Source organism: Manacus candei, unplaced genomic scaffold (genome assembly GCF_025592945.1).
Source record: "Manacus candei isolate 608988 ecotype Guabito, Panama unplaced genomic scaffold, ASM2559294v1 h1tg000029l, whole genome shotgun sequence".
Taxonomy (NCBI): Eukaryota; Metazoa; Chordata; class Aves; order Passeriformes; family Pipridae; genus Manacus; species Manacus candei.
Genome location: NW_026138077.1, coordinates 2147551 through 2174049, shown reverse-complemented (window position 1 = coordinate 2174049; position 26499 = coordinate 2147551). Strand labels below are relative to the sequence as shown.

The 26499-nt window shown below is 49.9% G+C and overlaps 1 long non-coding RNA gene across 1 annotated transcript; it reads left to right on the top strand.

Moving 5' to 3' along the window:
• Window positions 1-3042: 3042 nt before the first annotated feature.
• Window positions 3043-25738, top strand: LOC127472600 (uncharacterized). Its single transcript, XR_007905077.1, has 4 exons — window positions 3043-3239; window positions 19041-19185; window positions 20268-20349; window positions 25577-25738. It is a non-coding gene; the product is annotated as an uncharacterized LOC127472600 (long non-coding RNA).
• Window positions 25739-26499: the final 761 nt, after the last annotated feature.

Genomic DNA, 26499 nt, shown 5'->3' with positions numbered 1-26499 from the left:
CACAATCTGCATCCCTGTGCATGCCTGTGTGGGGTGAGGGGATTAGTGAGGGGAGCTGGTACCCAGGATGTGCCTCTGTCCCAGTGTGTGTTTCCCCATTAGGGCAGTGATATGGTGGAGTGAATTTTAGGATTCAGAATCCCAAGTGGATTGGGTTGGAAGGGGCCTTAAAGCTCATCTCCTTCCACCCCCTGCCATGGGCAGGGACACCTTCCACTAGCCCAGGTTGCTCCAAGCCCTGTCCAACCTGGCCTTGGACACTTCCAGGGATCCAGGGGCAGCCACAGCTTCTCTGGGCAACCTGTGCCAGGGCCTCCCCACCCTACCAGGGAAGGATTTCTTTCTCTTATCTAATCTAAACCTTACCTCCTTCAGCTTAAAGCCATTTGCCTTTGTCCCCAGATGTGTTACTGCGTTTGAAAGGAGCAGTCAGAGCTGCTCTGTGTTCTCATGGACAAGGACCTCATCTCACTCCAGGAATTTGTCAGCCCAGAGGACTCTGAGGTGGAAAAGCCCCAGAACTCAGCATGGATGTTTCCAGATGTCTAATTTAAAAAGGAAATAAAAATAAAATGCCGAAAGAAGGTTCTGAGATACCTTATTCCAGGTCACTCGGAAGCTGAGTGTGTCACAAAGCTTTGTTATAATGGCTAAATTTTGTTTAACAGCAGTTATTTCACTGCTGTGAAAACCAAAGTTTTTCCTTTTGAAAAAAAACTCTAAGGGGAGACTGGAAATTGGAAAAAAAAATTTCCAGTAGAGGAAAAACATTTGTAAGTGGGCATGATGTCACCCAACGTTTTGTTTTGGTGGAGTTGTGTATCTTCCACAGGGGACTGGACATGCTGAAGGTTTGTTTTGAGCTGGCTTTGCTGCTGTGTGCTCAGATCCATTGTCAGAGGTAATCATGGAATCACTAAGGTTGGAAAAGACCTCTAAGATCATGAGTCCAACCATTAACCTTCAGCTGAGGGCGTGTCAGAGTCGGTTCTGGCTGACGGGAGGTTTTAAGCTCTGTCGTTTGCTCTTCCCAGCCATGGAGGCACCCCAAAACCCACGGCCTCAAACGCCTCCACTCCCCCCATCACTCTGCCCGTTCACACACCGACATTAGATCTCCTCCCCCCTCTCCTGCCGCTGTTTTGCCGCAGGGACAAAGCCCAGCTATTTTTGGCACCCGTGCTAATGTTCTTGAAATGCCTTTCAGCCGATAGCAAACCAGCCAGTCAGGGACTTGTGGGATCCTCAGCGACCTTGTTTCAGAAGCAAATTGTCAGGGTTTCAACCTGTTAATTTGCTTTCTTGTAACCTGCCTGAAGGGCTTGGAAAGCAGGGCCCTGGTCAGCTTAAATCTTGGCAGTGTGCTTTGAGGAGGAGGCGCTGCCTGGGGACGGAGGGATGCTGGTAATGGATTGTGCTGCTGCTAATGGGGGTGTGGTGAATATATCACAGCCCTTCTATTAAACGGCTTCTGATCACATCGCTGGAATCGGATGTCAGGCAATTTGCCATTAGACCTTCTGCACAGTGCTTGGTGTCCCTGGTGCCAGCTCAGAACTGCTCTACTGCCTCCACCTGAGGGGTGCTGGAGGAGGCTGATGTTTTTTTTAAAGGCCTCATCTCCCAGGGTAATATTGCTTTCCCCACTAAAGATTTTTCCTGAGTGTTCAGCCTGGATTTTCTTTGCTGTCAGAATGCTTAATGATTAGATCCAAATCTGTGGTAATTATTAGCCCCAATACAAGGTGCCTTTCAGCTGGAAACAGCTGTCCATGATGTAAGGGGGAATGGGTTGGAAAGGACCTTAAAGTCCATCTCATTCCAACCCCAGGCCATGGGCAGGGACACCTTCCCAGGTTGCTCCAAGCCCCGTCCAACCTGACCTTGGACACTTCCAGGGATGAGGCAGCCACAGCTTCTCTGGGCAAAGATTTCCTCTCTCTGACAGTGACCAGGATTAGGTTCTTTAAGATTATCCACGCCAAGAAAGCCAGATCCTTATTCCTAGTGAAAGTAATTCTAAATTCTGAAGCAAAGATGAAAAGAGAAGTTCAGTGAACACTTAGTTAGATGTGAAGTGTTGTCAGCCCCAGCACAGCTTCAGGTGTGCCTTGGGCTGAGACACATCCTTTGTTTCCCTGCCTCACTTCGACTTGTAAAGAGAGATCTGACACTCTGTTGTCTTCTGCAAGCTGTCCCAGTACTGTCTGTGCTCTTGAGGCCACTGGAATTTGCTCACTGCATGGGAAGGTGCTTCCCACTTAAAGCATCTTCCCAGATAAAGAGGTTTCTTGGCATCCTTACCCCCACTGCCTTGCTTATTTCTGGAGTGAACATCATACCCAACTATCACCACGCTTCCCCCAGTGCCTGGGACATGACCTGTAGCAGATTATGTTACACATTTTCCTAGGGCTTGTAATATCCATTTAAAATAAAGGCAAGACACTTGGAAATTATCTGGGGAGAAGCAGTATACATTCCCAACTCCTCCTCCTGATGAAGATCTTCACAGAGCTGTTAGGGTAGGGTGGATAGTATCTCTCCCCCCCCAACCCAACTTGCAAATCCTGAACAATTTCACAAAATAAAATGGAAATTGGCTAACTCCCTACACTCAACCTCTTTTTTTGTTTGGTTTTGTTATTTGTTTTGCAAACTGTGATTAAAAATGCGAAAGGTTCAGCTCTGCTGTCTGTAAATTGTGTGCTGATGTTTATGTTGGCATTTGAACTAGAATCGAATTGTCTTGTTGTGAACCCAAACGAGCTGGGGAGGGGAATATACCCCTGGAATGATACAAGCTGAGCACTTGCACACTAATAAATTTAGGTGTTAATGCCTTGTTTTTGTGCTGTTTGGTTGCCATAGAGATGGGGCCGCCCGAACTAATGGGTTTGTTGTGTGAAGTTCAACACACATTTGCCAAATGCTCTGTTTCTCTTGTTACCTCTCGGCTTTTTCCCCGTGCCACGGAGCAAATGGGTTTGGAACCAAAGCCATTCCACTCCCCGTTAGTCACTGGAAGAGAGGATCCCAGAAAACGAGGCTTGCTGCAGGTTTTGCAGAGCTGCTAAAATAGATGCAGGAAACATCAGGGAGCAGCTCTGTTTGGAGTGTAACCCCGCGAGGCTATTTTGGAATCTGGCAAATGTATTTATAGCACGAGTTCCACGAAAGGCTGCGAATCAGCGTCAGTGCGAGCAGAACATCAAGGGGGAGCACTTACCTCGTGTAAGGTAGAGACCAAATTTCTCCCCCTGCTCCGTAAGGATGTGTGGCTTGGACACCCTGCTGGGTCCCCGGGGAAGGAAACACACCGGGGTGCATCTGCCACGCTTGCTGATGAACTTGGTACAGCTCTGGTTTGCTCTGCTTGGTTGTTCCTCCTGCCTGGGGCTCATCCAGGGCTAAAACCAGACCTCTGTGACTCGGGTCCTACCCTGCTGGGATGCGTGTGAGGAGCTGATGCTTCTGGGCTGGATGTTTCCATGTGATGAAATCTGAGGTTCTCGGTTCTGGGAGCAAATTTATCTCGTCTCCGTGACAAATCCCGGCTTTTTGGATTTGTTTTTAAAGGCCTGAGGAGACTGTCATCCTGTTCTATGCATTGCAGGCCAAGGACTAACGGGAGGATTAACTCCAAGATGTGTGCAAGGGGCATCTGTTTTCCCAGGCCTTTATGGCATATGCACCCATTTCATTCCTGCAGAGAGGGTTTCCATTGCTTGCCTTAACTGACACATGGAATGTCTCATGAGCAACCCGTGTTTGTGCACAGAAGACTCACCATGAGCATTTTTCTTCTGGTAGCCCAAAAATAAAGTCCGATAAACAGGTGATTAGTGTTTGGAACAATGACTTCCGTGTTCCTGTTCTGCGATGAATCTCATCTCTGCTTTGTTTATGAAGCAGTATTTTTACTGTAAGGTTGGAGCCTCTCTCTGTCAAATCATCCAGCAGCCAAAAGAGGCCCTGTTCATTCATCCCTGCTGCAAAGGCAGCGGCGTCCCAGGGAGTTGTTTTGGGAGAAGTGTGTGCTGGGACCAGCAGCGTGGCTTGGGGAAGGTGAAGGAGGACACCAAGGATCAGCTGCCAGGCAAGGGGCCTTTCAGGGAAGAGGAAACCAAGGAGGTGTTGCTTTTGGAGGTCCCCAACACCCTTAACAGGTTGCCCAGAGAAGCTGTGGCTGCCCCATCCCTGGAAGTGTCCAAGGCCAGGTTGGACGGGGCTTGGAGCAACCTGGGCTGGTGGAAGGTGTCCCTGCCCATGGCAGGGGGTGGGATGAGATGATTTTTAAGGTCCTTCCAATCCAAACCATTCCATGATTCCAACACCCTCCAAAGCTACTTGGGACATCATTTAGAGGGAAATCAGTCCATGCATCTATGCGTGGTCCTCCCAGGAATTTGGGCTTGGACTCAGATTTATGCGTCTTTTAACTTACAAATTACCAGTGCTGAGCTTTTCCCTGTGTGTCAGAACCCCCCTATTCCCAGTGCCAACATGCACTTTCATTTAAAAAGGCCAAAAAAATAGCAAAACCCCAAAGCTCTGAACAAATTTTGATTTTTCAAAGCAAAACCTTCAAAGCTTGCCAAGCACTAAACTGAAAACTTTGTTGCCAAAATATTCTTTTCCAAAAACCTTCTTTTTAGAGTTTGTGCTCAGTCTAAAAAAACAAAACCAAAAACAAAAGAGAAAAAAAAAAAAAAAAGAAAAAAAAAGGAGTTTTACTCAAGCAATTTTAGAGCAATTGCTCTAAAATCAGTGGCTTTCCCAGGATCAAAGGCTGAACAATTTTCCTAAAGGAAGTGCCTGTCCTTGTATTGCTGGTTCTAAAGGGAACTGCAGACCAGGTGCTGGGAAGGGTCACAAGGAGTAGTTCAAGAGTGACCTCCCCTTAAAAAAAAACCCTCTTTTTTATAAGTGTATAAATAAAATTACTTAAACCAAAACTGCCCAGTCATGCTGAGACCTTCACCAATGCTCTGCAAAGCCTTTGACTTACTTTTGATGTTGTATGAACACCTAGTAAACTTAATTAAAGTCGAATTAGTGTAAGTAGGGTAAATGTGGTAGGTCAGCAGGCACAGCAGATGCTAAAATACTGTTGGCAATAGTCAACCTGACCAAATAAAAAAAAAAAAAAAAGAGGAAAAATTCCCTGCTTAAAAATAAATACCTTCAAGTGACTAGTTTAGACTAGTCATCCCTCAGAGGTGGTTTTTTTTTACTTTCTTTCCCCAGGCAAGACTGACCAGGAAAGTCTGTTTCTTCACACCAGCGAAAAAAATCTGAGTTTTTGTCCTTCACATTTCTACCTCACCGTGCTCTGGAATTTCCCCCCAGACAGTTTTCTGGAGTCTTGGCATATGACACAGAGAGGTGTCTCACTGGTTTCTGCTCTTCTTTTCTTTCCAATAAAGATCCACATGATGAGGGCTGTGGTTACACAGCCCAGTTCAGTTTATGAAAGATCTGATAGGCATTTATTAAAGGGCTTCAGTGGAATTCGGCAGCACATCCCCAGCCTTGCTGACCCTTGTTGCTCATGTTCCCTTGACTTTGAAATGCAGTTTGGGTTTGATCTGGGTACTTTGGCATGCAGATGTCTGTGTTTATCTCTGGTGATCTCTCCTTTTTGTCCTCTAACTGTGCTGCCCCTAAGCAGCACAACTGAGCCCCTGAGGTCTCTTGGTTCCTCCTTGACCAGTTCACCTGCTGCTACAGGAAGGTGTGCTCTTGGATCGGGAATTCCACCCTGGCTATGGGGCCAAGTGCTGGTAAGTCACAGCATTTTGCAGTCAGCTCCAGCAAAAATCCAGCTCCTTCCTTATTTTTATCTGTCTCGATTTGATCATCCCTAAAAATAATCTGCAATGTAAGATACCGCAGTGCTGAATTCCCCAGCTGAGCAAGTGGAACATGTCGAGAGGGTTTCTTGGATCAAAGTCCTAGGAGAGGAGCCAGAAGCAAAAGCCAGGCTAAAGTTCAGGAGTATCCTTCAGATACAGAGAGTAACAGCACACAAAAAGCTGTTGTTCTCATGAGGCTTCATTAGGCTCTGCAAGAGGCCACGCAAATTTTAGGCTCTGCTGCAGTGAAGTTGGAGGGAATGTGAAATGCCCTCCGGGATCATATAATGTCTGGGAAAATGGAGAGGAGTAGGAAGTATTTAGGGCAATGGTCTCAGACACAACAAGCTAAATCCTCTGCCCCCAAAAGCCATGTGTCAGACGGAGGCTAAAAATTCCAGTGACCAAAGGTTGCTCTTGGAACGTGCTGAAGCTTTCGTGTTGAGTCACTGTCACTGAGAACAGGCAGGAACCAGGAGGCCTGGAAAAATACGTGACCAGGCTGCTAAGGAGGATAGATGTGTATTTTTTGTTTTATTAGGGATGATTAGAGAAGTCTCAAGTGAAGGGAAATTTCAGTTCTCAACAGCATACAAGGAATTAAACACCTTTTCAGTTGAAGGTTGGACTCGATGATCTTGGAGGTCTTTCCCAACTTCAGTGATTCTGTGACTGTAGGAAATGGATGAATGACAGGCTATGAGCCCTTGTAAAGTGTTTTTAAACCCAAGCACAATAAAGCCCTCCTGTCAGCTGGAGCTACAGGCAGATGCAGTCACACAGCTATTTCTTAGTAATAAAGATGGACAGGTAATGGTGGGAAAGTGATGAGCTGATGGATGCTGGAAGGGCTTGAAAGCAAAATGCAGGGAGGTGAAATACAGCCACTAATGCACAGACTTCTCCCCAGAAAACAGGCTTGTCTCTACCCTCTGTTTTGGGAGTGTTGTGGCTGCACAGTCTGGGTCTTCCAGAGAGTTCCTGCTGTGTTAGAATTGCAGGTGCTGTCAAATGGGAGGTGCCAGGGGCCTGGTAGGAACCCCAGCCCAGGCACCTCATGGTGCAGGGGAAGAGCTAGACGTGGGATATGACCCTCACTCATCAAGTGGTCCAGGCTGGGACACTTGGCTCCCAGGCATCACCCTCTCTTTCCATTTGTCTGAGAGAATATTTAATTTTTTATATTTTATTTTTAAATACAGCAGTCTTGACAGCATGAACTAATGCATCCTTGTGGGCACATGGCCAAGATGAGGCATTTTCTGTGAGCACAGACTGATGTTCATTTGTTGCTGCTTATTGTTGTCACCTGCCTGAAACCCAGACATGAGAGTGCTTTGTTTTTTATTTTTTAATGAGCTGTTCAGTCCCCTGATTCCTAAGTGGCTTCTGCCAACCCTTCCTTCACCCATCCTGAAAGGACACCAGCAAATGACTTTGTTAAGTCCAAACCATTACAAATAACCTTTGTGTTTACAGTCACAGAATCCCAGGAAGGGTTTGGGTTGGAAGAGACCTTAAAGCTCATCTTGTTATTATTATTATTATTATTTATTATAATTATTATTTTATTAGATATTATTAATTAATGGTTCCCTAAATTAGAGACACATAAGACAATGCCTTATGGCTTATGTTAGCTGTGCCCAGGGCTGGTGACCTGCCTGATACTTAAAAAAACCCCAAACAAACAAAAAAAAGGAAACAAACTACAGGAGGTTGTAAAACAAACAAATGAAGAAACAAACAAATGAAGAAACAAACAAAAAACCCCACAAAAAACCTAAACAATAATACAAAAGTGAAACTATTTTTTTATTATTAAATTTCCTTAAGGTATCCAAGAAACACAAAGCAAAGCAAAAGCTTTTAGATCAAATGAAACATTTTGGGCCAAACCAAGACTTTGTTTTCAAAATCCAGCTCAGGAATAGGAACTTTCCTTTTAGGATTAGACTAAATCAATTTTTTGTAGTTTTTTTTTTCTGCCTGTTTGTAGAAGTGAAGGGGAAAAGCACTACCCTGGGGCAGTGCAGCTCCTCTGCCCATGTTCCACCTGGGATGAGTGTCCAGGGAAGGGAATGGAACTGGGGAAGGGTTTGGAGTACAAGGAGGGGCTGAGGGAGCTGGGGGGGCTCAGCCTGGAGAAAAGGAGGCTCAGGGGGGACCTTCTGGCTCTGCAACCCCCTGACAGGAGGGGGGAGCCGGGGGGGGTCGGGCTCTGCTCCCAGGGAACAAGGGACAGGAGGAGAGGGAACGGCCTCGAGTTGCACCAGAGAAGGTTTAGATGGAATATTGGGAAAATTTCTCCACTGAAAGAGTGGTCAGGCCCTGGAATGGGCTGCCCACGGCTGTGGGGGAGTCCCCGTGCCGGGAAGTGTTCAAAGGTGTGCGGGTGTGACGCTGGGGACTCGGTTTGGTGGGGAACACAGCGGTGTTGGGACGACAGTTGGACTTGATGGTCTCGGAGGTCATTTCCAACCTTAATGGTTCTGTGATTCCTTTGGTTAAAAGCAAATGGAAACACAGATAAAAAAGGGATTAATGTGCTGTTTGAAAAAAGTCAAAGCGGCTCTGGTTTGGGGACAGCTTTCCCTCCTTCCCACTTCCCAGGTGAAAACTGTAAACCATGCTCTCTGTATTTCAGCTTTGCTCCATTTTTACCCTAAAAAAAGCATGCTAATAAGCATTTCTTTGTAGCTTCCAGATGTGTTTATCCTGAGTGTGCTTATCGGTTCCTGCGTGCCACTTAGTCATAATGAGCTCAAGAGGGAGCTTGCCATGGACCCAGCTCAGAGGATATTGCCTGGAGCCACTGCTTTGAGCAAAGTGCTGTGCAAACGTCCAGGAGACATCTATCCCTGCCCTAATCCCTGAAATGTGTCCCCCATAAACGCAGCCAAGTCATCTGGGGACTTGGTCTGTGCAGAGCAGAGGGAGCTGCTGTGGGGACCTTGAGAATTTGGATGTCTTGAGTGTTTTGCACTGAAGTTCTCAGCACAGAAGTGCATAAATAGAGGGCTTTGCATTTAATAATTTGTTATTCAGCCTGAGAAATACACTAATACCTTTATCAGAATTGGGAACGTCGTTCAAAGCACAAAAGCACAAATCACTGAGGAACGGGCAGGCATTTAAGGGCTGCTGTTCTCTCTGCCTCTGGAATAACAGCCAATAATCAGTGAGAGAGAGAAACATGTTTTTCTCCTAAACAAGTGAACAAGTGAACACTGTTGAGCGTGTGTCAATAAATACAATTTCTCTTTTTTTTTTTTTTTTTTTTTTGAATCAGGCCAAGGAAACAAAGGAAAAGCTGAGGTGCCTGAGGTGTGGGGAAGCATTTTGCCCTTTTCCTTACATTTCTAAGTGCCAGCTGTGTTTGCCCGCTGCAGGGTAAGAGCACGAGGTGTGAGGATTTGGGGTCAGCAGTCCTGGGATAGGGAACGAATTTAAACGTGGCTATTCCAGGTCATGGGACCTCTGGTTCTGATGGAGGTTTGGTGGAAAGGCAGCAAAATAAGGGTGTTCTGTGAGATAAACCAACCTCAGTCAAAGCCTCCAGGTCGGACGGGGCTTGGAGCAACCTGGTCTAGTGGAAGGGGTGGCACTGGATGAGCTTTAGGGTTCCTTCCAACCCAAGAGACCACACTTAAGTGTATCTGTGGTGTGGAGAAGCTTCTGTGTGAGCAGCAGAGGATGAGTTTGGGTGTCCCTTTAAGCACTTCAACTCAGTTTGCTTCAGTGAAGCATTTTGGGGATCCTCCTGTGGATCTTGCACAAAAGCAGGTCCAGCTCTGAGGACACTGGTCAGCCCGTGGCTCGCTCTGTGCTCTGAAGGACCCCTCAGATCAGGTGCCAGGTCCTGGCACAGAGACCCCTCTAGCCAGAGTGCCAAGGTGCCCCAGCGTGGTTTCCACCAGGAATCTGTCCAGCAGCTCTCACCCCACGGCACATGGAAAAGGAAAAAACCCCTCGGGACTGCTCGTGCATTTGCCGGGGTTGCTGCAGCCAAAGGATATTCTGGGAAGTATGGAGCACACCCCTAATTCATTTAACACAGCCCTGGGCAAAGAAGAAAACAGGAACTGCCCTTCTGAAACCCACTAATGGACCTTCTCCTCCAGTCTCCTGTTGCTGATAAAGCCCAGCTTCATAAGCCGCGGGGGAAGTCATAAAAGCGGTGTCACAATCCCAGTGCTGGCAGCTGGAAGTCAGTGGAGAGGCTCTCCTTGACTCCATGGGCTGTGAAGTGGGAGCTCGTGCCATTAAACGGGGAAAGGCGAGGGGAGGGAAAATGTGTGGGAGCAGGACTGCGAGTCCTCACTGAAACTGTTTGTTCTCTTATTTTTAATCTCCAGCATCACTGGACACGGTCCCTCCAGAGGTGCTGCCAGACCATTGAGTGCTCCATCCCTGCACTCCAGACACCCTCTTCCTGGAGGAAAGTAGGGAACTTTGGGTTTATTCCATTTTTTTACCCATGCCAAAGTCTATTAAATATCAGGTTTGCTGTGGGTTTTTTTGGGGTTGGTCCCACGAATGCCTCCGGGGCAGGTCAGTTCATCTCCCAAGATACCCCTTGGTTGTGCTCTTGGAGTTTGCAAAATCCAAGGAGACCTCCATTGTTCTGTTTGAGACCCCAATGGTGGGAGCGTTAGGGAATATTACTGATAAACAATAGACGTCTGGTGGAGACAGTGGTGATTTTCCTGGTACAAAAGGCTGCTGCATCCTATGTGATAATTCCCCTTTCTTTTCCTCCTTGTTGGCTTTGTGGTTTTGTGATTTATTTTGTGGGCTGGCAAACATCCACAGCCCTGCAGGAAATGGATGTCTGGTGCTGTGTTTGGGGGGGCTGTAGAAACGTGTAATTTCCCCACTACATTAATTACAGACATTTCTCCCTGGCTGGAGCAGCTCCATGTTTTCTTGTGCCCTTTTGGTTTGGAGACAGAGTGTTGTCCCCACACCCCTGTCCCAAACTGAGGGTGTTTATAGGGAAACCCAGCTCTGACATCCTCAGCTGAGCTGAGGGAAAGTTAAAGAGTGGATCGTTCCTTTTTGCCAGCTTGGCCACAAACACTGTAGAGGGGAAGCTCACTGGCCTCTTTTACCTGATAATAACTCCAGAATAGCAGCACAACCAGGTTTTCCCTGGCTATTCGTCCTGCTGACACTTTCCTCAAGGATAAAAGTGGTTTGCCCTAAGAAAACAATGATCTTGCTATGGAAAAGCAATTGTAGAGCAATTTACTTTGGAATAGCTATGCTACTTAATTCCTGGCTCCTGGATATAGACCCAGCTGAACTTGGAGCAAAGAAATGAATCCTGAGGCAAAATTTGGGCTGGTTATATCAGGTTTTGTTCAAGAACAGGGTGGAAAAATCACTGCGAGGGTGGTTTGGCCCTGGCACAGGTTGCCCAGAGAAGCTGTGGCTGCCCCTGGATCTCTGGAAGTGTCCCAGGCCAGGCTGGATGGGGCTTGGAGCAACCTGGGCTAGTGGAAGGTGTCCCTGCCCATGGCAGGGGGTGGCACTGGATGGGCTTTGAGAAGCCTTCCAACCCAAACCATTCTGTGCTTCTATGATTTGGGACAGCAGTGGAGCCACAAGTCACACAAGTTCCAGCAGGTTGGATGTACCCAAGTTATCCTTTGGCTTGTAATGTGGGTTTTCCGTAGATTCCTAATGGAACACGTGTCCTGCTGGGATTTTTCTCAGTTTTATCCTGCCAGAGGTGGACATGTGAGATCAGGGGTGTCTGCAAGGACCAAGCACAAACCTGAGCCAGCTTGGTGGCATGAAATCAGGAGGAGGGTGAGAATTTGTGATGGGGGGACACCCTGGGATGGAGGTTTCTGGGATAAGCTGTCTCACCTCCTGTTTGGAGGCATGGCCTAGATGTGCTGGTGCCCTTGCTGTTCTGGGCTGTGTCTTGTATTTTTGGGGGCTGGGAGTTTGCTGCCAGCAGAGTTTCTTCCAGGGGTCCCAGCTAAGCCTTTGGGGTGAATCTGTCCAGATGCACATCAAAATTAAGCAACTTACTGTGTTTATTCTGCTCAACCCTGTAAATCTTGAGTACTTTTCATGATCTCTCTCATGTTTGACTTCCAGAGCATGACTGCCACACAGTCCACGTGTCAGCCAAGTGTTTTATCAGTGTGTGTGGGCTCGTGCAGGTCTGTTGTTGCATTCCTGTGGTTGCTGTCAGCAGGTTGAGGCTGGGACAATGCTGTCAGGAGCCCTCTTTCCTTGAGAAAGCCCCCGCCCGACCGTGAGCACCCCATGGGTGAGTGTATGCAGGCAGGTTGCTGTTCCATCTGCATGTGGTCTGGCCTTACTGCGTGATGGAAACCCTCCTGGGCAGGGAAGGATGCCCTCTATCATCTTCAGTTCCTCCCTTTTGAGACAGGCACCAGGAGAAGGAGGTCCCGGGGGAGGATGCTGGAGTGCCCAGCAGCAGAGGAACAGGGCTTTTCTCTTTCACAGAAGTCAGGATAAGGAATTCCACCTACTTCCAGCATGAAGGCGTGGCTCACTGGTGCACTGGCCACTGATAAGGTGGGACACTGAAGGACCTGAAGCTTTGTCCATGACACTTTTGCTGCTACCCTGGGGGGTGCTGAGTGTCCCCAGTTCCCACAGGGACCTGGCTGTGAGCTGTTGTTTGGGTGGGCTGATGGAGGGGGTCACTGCAGCAGGGATGAAGGGTTGGATATTGAGCTGGAGTCCCTTTAGGGGCTCTCGTTTTCACCCATCAGGCCTCTCAGCAGCACCACACATTCCCTTTCACATAATGATAGAATCACAGAATCACAGACTGGTTCGGGTTGGAAGGGACCACAAAGATCACCTCATCCCACCCCCTGCCGTGGGCAGGGACACCTTCCACTAGCCCAGGTTGCTCCAAGCCCCGTCCAACCTGGCCTTGGACACTTCCAGGGATCCAGGGGCAGCCACAGCTTCTCTGGGCAACCTGTGCCAGGGCCAAACCACCCTCACACTAAAGAATTCCTTCCCAATATCCCACCTAACCCCTCTGGCAGTGGGAAGCCATTCCCCCTTGTCCTGTCACTGTAAGCCCTTGTAAAAAGGGCTTTCCCATGGCATCAGTGAGATTTGGGTGAGGAGAGCAGCTTGGACCATTCCTGCTTGCTCAGCCATCCTGAGATGCTGTTGCACAGCCTCCTTTTCCTCTGGAGCAGCTGACAGGCAGGAGCAGGGGAGGCAAATGGCAGCACTTGCAGCAAGTGCTTCCCGCCGTGCCCTGCACATCCACACCCGGGGAGGTTCTGCTTCTGAGTCCCAAAAGCCAAACAGCAGGTGAGCCTGGGTTAACAGCCTGGGCACAGCAGCTTCGAAAGCAATGCCTGGGGAGCTCTAAACACAAACACCATTAGCAGTAACAGGCTCTGTGCACTTAACTCCCTGCCCTGCTCTAAAAGCACCAGCCCCAGCAGCATCCCCTCCTTCATCCTCTCAGTCCAGCTCAGCCTGAGAAGCGGGGCCCTCTGCCATCACACCAGGGCATTTAGGTTAAATCTCATCCATGCCTTTTTCCATTTGACCAGTCTGGGAGAATATTCCCCATCAAAGCCTCTCCCTTCACACGTTGCAAAGGTCTGGATTTATTTGTGTGCTTTAAGTGCCGTGGATTTACTGCCCTTGTCAGTGACAAGGAGGTGCTGCTGTGCTGCTGATACAGCTGCAGAAACACCATTGCTCGGAATTCTGGGCACTGCAGGGGAAAAGAGATGCAGGGCATGTGAAAAGTGGGCCAGACCTGAGATGAGATAGAGGAGGACAACTGTGCTCTGCTTCCAGAGACCCGGGGAGACTGCGGAAAGACGCTGAGCAGGAATTGTAGCAGGACATCACAGGTGGTGGAGGGAGTCAGAGAAACATCCAGTGTTTATATCCTCTCTGCAATGAGCTCATGGCAAATTGGGATTGGCCAGGAACTGGGTCAGGATGAAGAGGGATGAAGCAAACAAAACCTGAAGTCCTTGAGCGAGATCCCTTCCCCCCTGCCAAGCCCGTGCCGATGCTCTCCTGCTCTTCCCAGCTCCAGCTCCCTCCAGCCAGGTTCCCGTCAAGCTGGATGTGCCTGCAGCCCCAGTTGGGTGAGTCCGTGTGGCAAGAGTGATGTTTACTGCACAGCAACACGCTCTGGGCACTTCCCAGCTTAGTGACCCACTAAGTGTTTCCATCTTGTCCAGCTTTGGGTCACAGGGTGGGTTGTGGCATCACTTGTGCCGTGCCAGTGTATTTAGCAAACCCAGAGACACAGCAGATGGAGGGGAGAGGTGTTCCCTTGGCACGAGCCAAGGGGGAGGCAATGTCCCTGTGTCCCTTGTGAGTGTCCCTCTCCCACAGTGGGTTATGCAATGAGTCAGGAGAGCCCCCACTGCTTGCTGGAATTCGCCCCCTTGGCCCCACTGCAGGTGGGTTCATGCATTTAGCAAGGTCTGGTGCTCAGGTGTGCAGAGAGAAGGGATTGTTTTACTCAAGTTTCAGGCCAAGTGACATGGTCTTCAATGCCTTTTCAACCTGCAGTCAGTTATTTACTGGTTTCAGAACATATGAGTCCTCTGGTCCTTGGATAGGCGAATTTGTCCATTGTACCCCAAGCCCCCTTTTCTGTGCAGGTACCTAAATGTGCCCAGTTCATCCTGCTTTGAGACATACTGAGAAAACTCCAAATATCCCAGTGGGAAGAATCTATGAAACAAGAGTAGCAGGAGACTGAGACAGAGCACACACTGTGGTCAGGGAAGTGCTGGCACTGGTGCAAACCACTCCAGATAATCCCAAAAATGCACAACATGGGGGTTTTTAGTTTCATAGAACAGAATAATGGAACCGTGAAATGATAGAATGGTTTGGATTGGAAGGGACCTTCAGGATCACCTGGTGCCACCCCCTGCCATGGGCAGGGACACCTTCCACTAGCCCAGGTTGGCTCCAAGCCCCATCCAACCTGGCCTTGGACACTTCCAGGGATCCAGGAGCAGCCACAGCTTTTCTGGACAACCTGTGCCAGGGCCTCCCCACCCTCACAGCCAACAATTCCTTCCCAATATCCCATCTATCCCTGCCCTCTGGTACTGGGAAGCCATTCCCCCTTGTCCTGTCCCTCCATCCCTTGTCCCCAGTCCCTCTCCAGCTCTCCTGGAGCCCCTTTAGGCCCTGCAAGGGGCTCTCAGCTCTCCCTGGAGCCTTCTCTTCTCCAGGGGAACCCCCCCAGCTCTCCCAGCCTGGCTCCAGAGCAGAGGGGCTCCAGCCCTGGGAGCATCTCCGGGGCCTCCTCTGGACCCTCCTCCGAAGTTGCTGGAATCAGCCATGAAATAGGGAAAAAAATACTGCAGGAGATTGCCTCAGGTTCCCCTCAGGTCTGGCATGTGTTTTTATTGAAGTGGGGAAAAAGAATGAGCACTCACACACGCTGCTACAACAATGGGAAGTATTTTCCTCTTTGAGAACCCTTCCTTTCTCTCCAAAGGCTTCTTCTGAGGAGCAGTGTGGGAGTCAAGCCTCATCCAGAAGGCACCCAGCACTCCACCAGCACGCACGAGGATTCCTGGAAGCCAGTGCTGCACGGGGAGAGCTCAGAGAGGGGACTCTGATCCTCCCATCCGAGGAAACGGGGCTTGGAAGCAGCTCTGCGGGGTTGCAGTCTGGCAGGGCATGCATTCCACTCGGAGCAAGAAATGTCAAGGAGAATTAGTGAGATGGCTGGAGACCTGGAGTGCAGTGGGAAGCAACTGCTGTTCCTAAGCAGGCTGCGACCACTCGGCCTTGCTGGTCGGGTTTCGGAGGATGCTCAGCTGGCTCTTGCTGTAGGGAGCTCGGGGTGTGTTTTGGTACCAGGGCTGGGCTGGCCTGGCTCTCTGTGTCAGTGATTTGAAGCCCAGAGAACTGGTTTTGTTGGTGGAGGGGGGAAAAGGCCATTTGGAAACCTGTGTTATCTCCCTCGGGGCTCTGATACCCGCTCTGCAGTCATTTAAAGCCAGCAAGGCAAGGCTGGGTGCTCCTCTGAGCTTACCAGAACCCAGCTTACCAAAACCCAGCCTCACCCCACAGACCTGCTGCCGGGGGGTGACCCTGACACCCTGATGCTGGAGCCACGGGGACTTGGCTGCTCTGAGCCTCAGCGTGGCAGTGCCAGGAGGAAAAACAGCTGCATCCAGCACCGCATCCATCTCTTCATCACTGCTCGGCAGGACCAGTCCCTTCCCACCCTCAAAGACTCTTTTGATCCTGAGGTTCCTGGGTCAGTGTTCAGGCCAAGGCAAGTGGGGATCCTTTGCACTGGATCAAGGTTTTAATTAGCAAAGGATCGTGTGGGTTTTGCATGATTTGCTCGATGCCAATCCCGGCGAGGAATAAAAGTTTACTTCCATTTCCCAGCGCTCCATGAAAGCAGCTTCCGTCAGCGCTGCCTGTGCTCTCGGCCGTGCTGGATATGGCATTTCTATTTTTAGAACCCGGGGTTGCCATGGCAACACAGTGTATTTTTTCTGTTAAATATAGCAGCTGTTGCAGGGAACTCTTGTCCTTCTGGATGTGAAGGCTGTGTTTTTTGCCCTCTGACAGAGCTCAGGGTATTAAAGGCAGATGAGAAGGGATGATTAAATAAGTGGAAGCCCAGAAGAAACCATGGATCTGTAATTACATGGAGGGGTTTGGGATGAAGCTGTGCGTGGCTGCTGCTTTGGAAGCAGCATTTCTGTGTTGAAAATGGTGTGGAGACAGGGATAGGGAGCTTTTCTGTGTGGGGCCCCATGAGATCACCCATCCCCTCTCTCTCCAGCTGGAATGCTGGTGCCCAGTCTGCCTGGTTTTTGCTATTCTAGTCTCTACCCTGCCAGGGGACAGGCTGTGCCAACCAGGGCTTGTCCTGTCTGGGAGATGCCACACAGGTCTTGCCATCAGAGGGTCCCTGTGGGAAGGAAGGAGCCTGTTTTGGGAAAACCAAGTTTTACTCCTATCCACACTTCAGGAGCTCGAAGAAGGAGTTTGTGGGGCAGGGTTGGGGTCTGGAGCTCCATCCATCTCTTGCTGTGTGATGGGCACCTCACTGGAAGCTGTGGGAAAGGTGCAGATTTCATCTCCAGGGCTGCAGCCCAGCAGTGCTGCAGGACCATGCTGCACCCCACAGCAGCAACGTGCCCGAGCTTTGGGGCTCGATGGGAAGTAAACTGACTCTGTTTCTTTATTGTTTTTAATAAGTTTTTTATTTACTGGATCCCTGTAAGGTGCAAACACATCCCTCAGGGGCTGGTTGCCGTCTCCTGGGAGGAGGGAGGAGGAGAAGGGTGGGGAGCACAATTGCTCAAGCCAAGGGCAATCTGTCAGCTGGGAGATGGAAACCTTTTTTTTAATTAACTAGTCTTTGCCTCATTAAATGAATAAGAAAACCAGAGAACAGCGGATACACAGCAGGGCTCAGAGTCTCTGAAAGTTCCTTTAAAAAGTGGATGCAACAACAAACAGACAAAGAAACACTATTAAAACAGCTTGAGTTTAAAGTGTCCGTGGAGGTCACTGTGACCAAGGCTTTGAACAGGAATAACACATCTCTGGGAGTCTTATCTGTTCCCTCAGTTATCGTGAGTGGCATCTCTTGCTGGGGATGTTATTGCTTTTTTGAATTTAGTAGCAGAAGCATTGCTTAAGCAAGCAGAAAGCTGCAGGGGAAGAGCTGCCTCTGCGGACACTGGGGGCTGGAGTTCACCCTCTGCTCCTGCCTGGCTCCTCGGCCACCCCTGCAGGGTGATCCTGAGGGCTGGGGGATTTTGAAGAGTTGGGGATTTAGGAGGCAGTAGGATGGAGTCAAATGCTGGCTTTGCTACTGCCTGTACAGTGGAGTCCATGCAGGCCCCTCTGGAGCTGGAGCCTGTTTCCTCACTGGTAGAGCATCCTCTGGCTGAGGGCAGAAATACAGGGCTCATCCCTAAGGAAGTGCTGCCTGTAATGGAGGAAGGAAAGGCTGCCACATCAAATTTGAAGAGCTCCTTACATCCTTCAGGGAATAGGTTGTCAGATATTTCTGGCCCAGAAAATGTAGCTTGCAGCTGGGAGGGAGGGTCAGGGCAATCATTTTAATGCCACTTTGGTTTTAATCCAGCACGAGGTGAAGGATTGGAGTGGGCACAGCCATAAAAAAGCGTGTTTGCACATGGAATCATGGAATGGTTTGGGTTGGAAGGGACCTTAAAACTCATGCAGTTCCACCCCCTGCCACGGGCAGGGACACCTTCCACCAGCCCAGGTTGCTCCAAGCCCTGTCCAACCTGGCCTTGGACACTTCCAGGGATGGGGCAGCCACAGCTTCTCCTTTGGTGAACCCCAGGGCCCAGTGGTTGGACCTGAAGGACTTCATGCAAAAGTCCTGTCCCTCAGGGTGTCCTCTGGAGTGGCCTTGTCAGACAGCCAGGCAAAGACCACCCAGCCAAGGGCTGAGAGCAGAGCTGCTCTGTGCCATTCACCATGCTCTCCCCAAGGTCAGTGGCCCTGGATTTCCCACAAAAATGCATCTTCCATTGGTCTTTGGAGCCACTTCCCTGTCATGACACTTCCTTCAGGGTTGGGTATCGTGCAGCTGTTCCTGCTGGGATACCCAGGAAGGGACAGACATTCCCTGTCACATCAGCCAGCATCCCACCTCGGCTGTACCCACTGCCAGGCAGGTGGGTCCAGGATCTGTCCTTCCTCCATGTCCAGCTGGTTCTGCCCATGGATAAACCCCCTGCTGGTGCCAGAGGTGGAGTTTCCCCAGGAACGTGTATTTATTAAAACTCCTGCCTGTGCTTATATGTCCACTTCCCTGTGTATTCAGTGACCCTCTGGGTGTTTATGCTCCCTGTTTTCCCCAAATTGATTTATGGGCTCATTGTAACCTCTCCATTGTGTTCCTTCCCCGCTCTGGGCAGCGATCCTGGGAGGTTTTCCCTTTCCCCCTGAGTGGTGGCTGCTCCATCCCTCAGCCATGGGCAGTGAGCTGTGTGAGGAAGGACCATAGCAGGGGCACACCCCACCTGGTCTGGTGGAAGGTGTCCCTCTCCATGGCAGGGGGTTGGAATGAGTTGAGCTTTAAGGTCCCTTCGTACCCAAACCATTCTGGGATTTGGGGATTCCATGATCCTGTGATGCAGCCCTGAAGCCCTGCTCTGTACCCAGCACTGCAGGCTGCAGCCAGGCACACAACTCATCCATGAGGATGAAGAAGGAAGCTTTGAGCACCCACTGAAGAGACACATCAGCATCTGCTCCGAGCTGGATGAGAAAGAAGGAAGGAGCGAGTTACCTTCCCACAAGTGCAGAGGTAAGACGAGACAGGGATCCCAAAACCTCTAGAAATGCGGCCCAAATTCCCTTGTCTTCAGGTCTGTACCTAAATGGGAAGCACCTTTTGAGGTTGGTATTCCCACCTGGCATCCCTGCTGGAGTCAGTGCAAGGGCAGGGCTGTTCTGGAAATGAGCGTGTTGGGTGTTTTCCACATCAAGTTTTTTTTTTCCTCTGGGGAAAATGTGAATATGAGAGAAATTTTTGCTTGTTCCCCCTGAAAGCTGAGAGTTCTGCTCTCTCCTTTCCAAGTTCAGCCTGTATCTGTTCTCAGCCAGTCCAGCAGTAACACATTTTTGTGCCATTTGGGAAAATTCTCAGAGAGAGGAGTCTCTGGTTCAAGGGGGAAAGTCCATAACATCTGTGTGAGTGAGAGTTTCTGGGCACCAAGAAAACAGGGAGCAAGTCCAGGTTGTGGACTCCCCATCCCTGGAAGTGTTCAAGGCCAGATTGGACAGGGCTTGGAGCAACCTGGGCTAGTGGAGGATGACCCTGCCTGTGGCAGAGGGTTGGACTGAGATGATCTCTAAGATTCCTTCCAACCCAAACCATTTAATGATTTCTAGTTAGTCCTTAGTAAAGGCAAGAAGTTTTTGAAGGAAGAAACTCAGACAAGTCAGCCTGGGAGTGAGACCAGGAGTCTCTTGGGTGCCTTAGAACTTGTGTTTGTCGTGGCTTCATTCCCCTTCCCAGTTTAGGAGAAAACTCGTGGAGATGACCTCCGGGAAGAGCAGGGTGGGGAAGGGATTACGGTCAGATTTGCCCACAGCCTGTGAAGCAGCCAAAGCTTCCACCATCTCCAAAAGGTCTCCACCATCCCCATAAGGTTTCCACCATCCCAAAAAGCCCCCATGGGAATGGGGGTTGTTTGATCAGCTCTTCTGCCTGAACCAAAGGCGTGTCAGGAGGTGAGGAAGCAGCAGGCTGAGCTTTCAGTAGGACTGTAACCCAGCTGGCTTTCAACCCACCCTAAAACCCAGGGCACCATGGAGGTGCTGGGGCAGTTGTGCTGGTGCCTCCAGCTTATTTGTTATCTTTAAATTATTTTTCTTTTCTTTTAGATTTAGCTTTTGCAAACCCTTTGCTCAGTCCCTTCTAAGAGGAAATCCAGGAAAAGCGTGTTTGCCTTTGCTGTGATCTAAGGTCAGTGAAGTGGAGTTCTATGTGGATAAAACACCTCCTTTCCCCACAGAGAAAGTTTTCCACATTCAACCCAAAATCTGTTGTTTTGTTGGGGGTTGGGGAGAGGGTGTTTTGGGTTTTTTTTTCTTTTTTTTGGGGTTGGTTGGAATATTTGGGGAGGTTTTTTTGTGTGTTGCTTTTGGAGGAGGGTTGTGAGGTTTTTCTTGAGGGGCTTTTGGAGTAGGGTTGGGTTTTATTTTGGGAGGGTTTTTTTGGTTGGTTGGTTTTAGTTTTTTTTTTTTTGTATTTTTGTGTTTTGTTTTGTTATTTTGGGATAGCTTTTTTGTTTTGGGGGAGGTTGATTTTTGGGTGTTATTTTGGTTTTTGGGGGGAGGTTGAGTTTTTTTGTTTGTTTTCGGGGATTTTTGGACTTTTTCTGGGAGGGTTGTTTTGGGGGGGGGTTGGATTTTTGGAGGAGTTTAGGGGCTTTTTGTGGGTTTTTTGAGTTATTTTGTTTGAGTTTTTGTTTGTTGTTTTTTGAGGATTTGAGATTTTTTTGGTGGGTTTTCTTGTTTTTTATAGGGGAGGGTTTTTTTTTTTCAGTTTGTTTTCTCTGAGGGATCAGGCTTTTCTGTTTGTTTTGGTTGGTTGGTTTTGTTTTTTTTTTCTCTCCAAATAAACACCACGGCACAGTGCTGGCCCTCCAGGGAGGGGGGGTTTGGCAGGGAGGCAATGATGGGGTGTCAGCCCCTCTCCCACTCCCTGCATTTTCCAAAGGCCTCATCCTTGCTGCATCTTGCCTTTAGTGCCCCTGCCATCCTTGTTGGCTCCATGTGCAGCACACAAGTGCCTGTAAAGGGCTTGGAAGAGGAAAAATAGGTAGATTAGGAGAATCACAGATTAGGTGGAGGTTATAATTAATGGTAATAAGACTGTGAGTGGAACCCTACTTGGGCTGGGTTATAAAGACCCTCCAAACCCACCCACCCCTGCAGAGTGACCCCTTTGCTCACTCTTTGTCTTTCATCCTCCTGTGAACCAATTACTTCTCTCACTTCCCATTTTTTCCTTCTCCTCCCTGGAATTTGGATCAGGTGCCCCTTTCTGTGGCCAGAATATGCCTCCTCCGTATCTTCCACCTAGCTTGTCATGTGTAAAGAAAAAGGGGGGGGAATAATAATGATAATAATGATAATTTTAATCCCTTGTCAGCCCTCTGATGACACTCAGTGTGTCCTCCAATCCCAAATCCACAGGAAACAGAGCCCAGCTCCCAGAGGCTGTCAGCATGAGGAAACAGGATCCCAAACAATGCCCTCAGTGCTTTTCAGGAGGGCAATCCCTGGGGTGTTCTCCCATCCAAGAGCCACCTCACAAAGCAGTGTAATTTCTCTTGTCCTTTTGAGCCACAGGTGCTGTTTCAAATCCTCTCCCACCCTCGTCCCCACATGCCCTGTCCATGGGGTCAAGGGGAGTGCTCAGCACACACCCTGATACCTCATCCAGTGTGGGATTTAAACTGCTCCATGATCCATTTCATTTCTGGCAGCAGTGGGGAAAAAGAGAGCCTCCAAAATCTATAAATCAACCTTCTCTCAAGTTGTGTGGGATTAAGGAAAAGGTGCAGAATAGAAATAATTTCCATGGGGGAAAGCAAATTATTTCATTTGCCCAGGAAAAGAATGTCTTCATTGGTGTCTTCCAGAGACTCTAAAAAGAATTAAATGAGGGCTCAGAGGATGTAATTCTGACAGAATCACAGAATCTTGCAATGGTTTGGGTTGGGAGGGTCCTTAAAACTCATCCCAAACCAACCCCCACTGGCAAGGACACCTTCCACTAGCCCAGGTTGCTCCAAGTCCCGTCCAACCTGGCCTTGGACACTTCCAGGGATGGGGCAGCCAGACCTGAGGGTGGTTTCCCTGAGGGAAAAGTGGGTGGAAGAAATTTCCCTCCTCCCCTGTGTCCTGGGTGTTTATGCTTTTCCTGCCGCTGCTGTTCACTGCCCCTGTCCTCATGTTGGTACCTCCTTGTCACCCCCCCCCAGTCCCCAAAACCTCACATCCAAAATGAAGCACTGGAAGAGGCCAAACACCAAAACCTGTCACGGGGCAGTTTATTGTTAACTTTTCAAGCCAGACCCCACCCAATATGGGATGCTATCCAGTATTTAAGGCAAAACCTAAAACTTTTGATTCTCTCCCTGCCAAAATACAAAGCAGAACCCAACAACAGGCCCTGTCAGCTGTGATCCCACCAGTGTCTGTGGGGGGGGTGTCCTCTGGCAGGGCTGGGAGGTGGTGGAGATGGATGGTGGCCACTTCACAGCCTGTAAACTTTCATCCAATTATCGTTATTGTTATTGTTGTTATTATTATACCTCCCACTCTGCTGTAAATAAGACTGTGGAGGTGTTTCCTAGGTCTTTTGTTGGGCTTTTTGGAGTTGTCTCAGAACTGCATGTCAAAGTTCTGGGAGCCCAGAAATAAGTGGTAGTGAGAGTCCAGCCTCTTCAAGGACCCTGTGGTCATGTTGCTCATGGGAGGAGGCTCTTTGTGTGTTTGTGCTGGCTCCAGACACCACAAATCCCACCCCTGAAGCCTGGGAACTGCCGTGGATCATGCCTGAGGTGCTCTGCCTGCTCCAGGCCATCTGTAGTCAGCCATGCCACTGCTTCTGCTTGGAGTTTTCTACCTTCCATCTCCATTCCCATCCCTTCCTCACATTTGGTGAGGTGGAATTCAGCCCACCCCCCAAACAGTAGCAGCAATTCCCTGGATCCATGTTGCAGGGGTATCCTGGCTGGAAGCAGGGACTGGCCAGCTCCAGCCACCCTGGAGATCTTCAGCCAAAAATAGCAGGATTTGGCCAAATCTGCAGCTCCCTGGTGCTCCCCACACCCTGGAGATGACACACCCTCCCTCACCGACCATCACCTCTGTTTTCTCAGCATGCAGCCCCTCCATCCCTGATTCTGGCATTGCCACACCCAATGTTTCTTCACTATAAGACACCAAAACTCTTGTTTGAAGAGCGGGAGAGGGGAAGATGCAGCCAGTCAGCAGGTGCTGCACTGAGATAACACTAAATTGAGCTCTAATTGCTCATTTAAACTAATTAATTTACCAAACCCAAGGAATTTTGAAAGGCTCCTGAGGAGTCTTACCCTCCCTTGTCCCAAGCATGGGACAGAGGGCGGGCAGGGAGCCCCACAGCTGCTTTCTGAGCTGCTGATGGCATCTCACGCCAGGAGCAGGGGATGCAAGGCCGGTCTGATCTGCTCTGGCAATTCCCTCGTCTCCAAGCATCCCTCCCCCCCCCCTTCTGGAACACAAGCGTGTTCAGCGTTCCAGGGTTTCGGCATCTGAGCTGCCTGACGGCTTTAGAAGGGAGTAAACATCCATCCTGCTGACACGGCAACAAAACCGGTGCGGCTGGAAGAGAGGAGTCAGCAGCAGATGTGCCCCTGCAAACTGCTCCCTGTGATGAATGCTCTTCCCAGATACTGCTCATCCTTTTTTCTCTTGCTCCTAGGCCTCCTTAATTGTGCTCCCCTGTGATTAAATAACTCTTTGAAGGCATCACTGGGAGTCATTTCATCCACGTGGGAATGGCGCTTGCCAGGATTGCGGCCTTTGGCTCTGGGCACACGGAGCTTGCTTTACAAAGGAGGTGGGATAGAGTGGTGTCCGGGGTGCTCTGGTGACCCCAAAGTGCTCTGAGTTTTTGGGTGACCCCAAAAAAGTTCTGGGGAGACCCCCAGGATGGTCAGCGGGCTTGGTGGAGATGCACCGGGATGCCCCACATGATCCCCAAGGATGACAAATTCCCAGGGAGCTGCTGCTTTCATGGTGGTGCTTCCTCTCCCAGCCATCCAGGAAGAGCATGGGTGTAGGGAGGAGAGAGGAAGCCGAATGAGGTCACTTGGTCTGTTCAGACTGGAGAAGAGGAGACTGAGGGGAGACCTCATTGTGGTCTTCAGCACCCTCCCGAGGGGCAGTGGAGGGGCAGGTATCGATCACTTCTCTCTCCTGATCAGTGACAGGATGAGGGAATGGCTGGAGCTGTGCCAGGGAGGCTTAGGTTGGATCTCAGGGAAAGGTTCTTCCCCCAGAGGGTGGTTGGCACTGAACAGGCTCCCCAGGGTTTGGTCACGGCCCCAAGGCTGCCAGAGCTCCAGGAGGGTTTGGACAACACCCTCAGGGACAGGGTGGGATTGTTGGGGTGTCCTGGGCAGGGCCAGGAGTTGGATTGGATGGTCCTTGTGGGTCCCTTCCAGCTCAGGATATTCTGTGATTCTATGGTTGGGCTGATGTGTTAAATCAGACCATCTTGCCATGGGCTGAGGGCAGGTGGGTGCTGCTTTCCAGGTTCCACAGGCTTCCCTGCAGCCAAAGCCTGGTTTTCTGAGGGATGCTGAAGCCTTGGTCTGCAGGAGGGACAAAAAAAACAGCACCAGGAGGGTTTAGAGAATGTCTTAAGGGCTTTGCCAAAATGCAGATTAGGAGGGAACTTAGAATCAAAGTATCACCGCATGGCTCGGGTTGGAAGGGACCTCAAAGCCCGTCTCATTCCAAGGCCCTGCCTTGGGCAGGGCCACCTTCCACTAGACCAGGTTGCTCCAAGCTCCATCCAGCCAAGGCACAGCCTGTGCCACCCCTGGCCACCCTGGAGCTCGTGCCTGGGTTCCTGGAGGTGGAGGAGGCAGGTCCAGAGATAGAGTCAAGCGATTGCCTGAATATTCGTGTATCGGCAGGCAAGATACAACAGGCCCTTGTTGCAAACTGCTTACATCCATAAATGAGGGAAATAAATAAACAGATGCTTGTTAATTGACTTAATTACCCACCAGCAAACAGGAGACTGGGAGCACATCAATTAAAAAAATGTTTTGAAAAGCGTCTCATAGTAATTCTTTTCCACGTGCAAACCACACTGGTCTCTTCTGTCTACAATAGACTCCCCCAAGACAAGAAATGGGTTTTTGTTACACGGAGAGGGATCAAAGTCTGAAAATGAGGGTTGTGGCTCAAAATGAGCCCTAAATTTATGCCCTCTTCCCAAAAGCAGGCCTGGGCCAGTATTTAACATAAAGCCACGCCAGGAGTGATTGCAACTAACCCTCCTTGAGCAAGAGAAATCCAGCAGCCAAGGTAGTCCTTTTTTTCCAGCAAGGAGCAGGCATGAAGGAGAAGGAGGTAGGGCTGGGGAACTCTTAAAGATATTTTTCTTGATTTTTTTTTTAAAGGTGCTCAAGAAGAAGCAAAATGGAAAAATTGAAGACTCGTTCCTGTGCCATGGATGTGTCCAGCCTGGGAGTGTGGGATGACTCTGTTGTGCTCCTGATGGGGATGATGCTTGGTGCAAATACCCACAGCTGAGCACTGAGCCAGATGGATAAATAAGAATTTGGAGGCTTGTGGCTAAATCCATAATTTTTTGTCCCAGGGTGGGTGCAGAAGGTCCTGTGCCAACACTGGAGCAACCCTGCTGAACAGTGCCATAGAATCATGGAATGGCTTGGGTTGGAAAGGACCCTAAAGCCCATCTCATTCCACCCCCTGCCGTGGACAGGGACACTTTCCACTAGCCCAGTTTACTCTGAGCCCTGTCAGTCCCTGCTGCACCAACATCCCTGCTGCAAACTGCCTGTGCACCCACCTTGAGCCCCCCCGGCCTGGTACCTGCCCTTTTCCAGCCTCCTTTCTCCATGTGTTTGCCCTGTTCCTGGACTGGCAGGGGCGGCTGTGCGGAAAAACCAGTGTGGGCTCCCCTGGCCCTGCTGGTAGCCGGTCCCCCGGGCCGTTATCTGCGTATCATGATTAATGAGTGTCCCCAGGGCAGGCAGGTTATGAAAGAAGCCCCATTATCCTGCCCCTTGCTGCCTCCCTGACGTCAATGTGACGTGGGGCAACCCGGGGAGCGCAGGCTTTGGGTGCAACCAGAAAAAAAACACCAACGAAAGGGTGGAGCAAGAGGCAATAAGAGATGAAGGGAGATTGTCTTATCACCCAGAGCTGGCAGCTGGAGCGAATTTCCTCTCCCCAGTGCAGACTCTGCAGCGTGGGTGATGTTCTCCTACCATTCAGGTCCCGTGGATCGTGGGCACTGGGGTGGGTGCAGGAGAGGGGGGTCAGCGGGACCAGGTCTGCACCTCACCTTGCTCAGATC